The following is a 1931-nucleotide window of genomic DNA, read 5'->3' on the forward strand; positions in this document are numbered from 1 at the left end:
TAATGCACTAGCGTTTGACAGAGAGCATTTCCCTTGGGTCCCATTTTATACATTCATTTGAAACTAAAATCACGAAAGTCCCCATGTGCTCGGACTGTTTAGCATCCATACATGCTTTTACCTCTATGAGACTGTGCTCAGGGTACAGAGTACCTGAGACAGTGATCTCGGATTAGGTCTGCATTATCTGTGAAGAGATCTCGCGTATTATTTTCTGAAATTGGTTTCGCTATTTACTGACTAAAGAACTTGTTACACAATCATAATAGATACCTCATCTACATCTAGTCATCCGAACCATCTCTAGTGGGATTCTCGGCTTCAGTGGAGTGGCTTTGAATAACGTCAGCGTGCTCTTGTAGAAGGGCTGTGAAGCGACACACTACTACAGGGCTTCGGGAGGTCCTGTATTTGTGAAGGGATGTGTGGTTTTACAAGGCACTCTAGTCTAGGTGTGGGTAAAGAAATCTGGGTCTTAGGCAGTATATCTATGTGCTCCTCACACTAGATAGCTGTCATCAGTAAGTAAAAAGTAATTTAGCTTAGGATCCCACACGAACTGTGCTTGGGGCATGGGAGTCCGTCAAATTCAGTAGAACGAGCCTTCATGTTGATGCAGATACAGGGAAAAGGGATGTGGGTTCCTTATAATGGGGGTCTATAGGTTTAACATCCTAGAGGTGTATATTCTTATTGCAAGTAATAATGAATATGAAAGCAAATGAAGACAGATATATTGGCTATTTTCTCATTTTCCAGGGGGTATGGAGGGAATTCAACACCCCATTCTATTAAACACCAACTTTGGACAAAGAAAGGCGTTGCAAGACGATACCTTACTAAAGTTGCAAATACATTATTCTGATGGATAACGATGTCGTAACTTAGGTAGGTTAACGTGACTTACGTTGTATAGGTTAGGTTTAATTTTCCGTTTTATTACACAGTAGAATCGTTTTTCATTTGGATCCTTCTCCGTATGTCGGCTTTCTTATTATTTTCGGTTGATTAATAAGATTATTTAGTTATTGTTAGAAACACCATTTACTAAGTGTAGTGAAAAATAATTCTTTTTACCTAGAAGTTATGCTGTCAAGTCGGCATTATGCTTACATTGTGTATTTGCATTTCTGTTTCATCACTCGATATCTCGACTGTATCCACCAGAGTAAGTTTTGCATATATCGAAATCCTATATATAATATTTGATGAGAAAAAAAAAAAATCTTAATTTCTCTAGGTTCAGAGATATTGTCATCAGTTTCTAAATATAATTATCAATTATCATTTTTCGCTTTAATAGTGATCGTCGTTGCCCTTTTACCTGTCACCATCTTAAAACGCAGCGAAAGAGTAATGGGAAAATAATCAAAGTAATCAACCTTAGTTAACTCCCTAAAATAGGATTCTGCTTCCAAACACCGTGACCCCGGTCTACCTTATGTGTAACTCAACCTTACATTAACATAACTTAGAGGTGAATAGTGTTCCGAGTAAATCCAAACATAAAGTGGTACATATGAAAAAAGAGAATTTCTAACAATAGCAATTAAACCACCAGTGCCGGTAACTTTTTCGAATTTGTCGGCATAATAATTGCTACGTTCTCTTTTCCTTATTTCTATTAACAAGAATGCGCCATAAACTATGAGCTTTATCAATAGAATAAATTATCTTTTATCCTGTTTATAGTTTAATTCAATTGAACTATATGAGACAGCAGTATCCCGCTTTAATATCAGGATATCCTGTAGGGTTAGATAGACTCATATCGGTGCATTGGTTTAATTCTTTATTCTAAATAACGTGCGTGTGAACCAAAAAAAAGAGTGTTAAAAAAGCTTATTGTAATATGTTACATATTTTATGGTATTAAAAAGAATTTTTCTTTGACTCTTAATCTAATGACATATTACGTTCTATGATGGGAT

Source organism: Panulirus ornatus, chromosome 20, assembly GCF_036320965.1.
Source record: "Panulirus ornatus isolate Po-2019 chromosome 20, ASM3632096v1, whole genome shotgun sequence".
Lineage (NCBI taxonomy): Eukaryota > Metazoa > Arthropoda > Malacostraca > Decapoda > Palinuridae > Panulirus > Panulirus ornatus.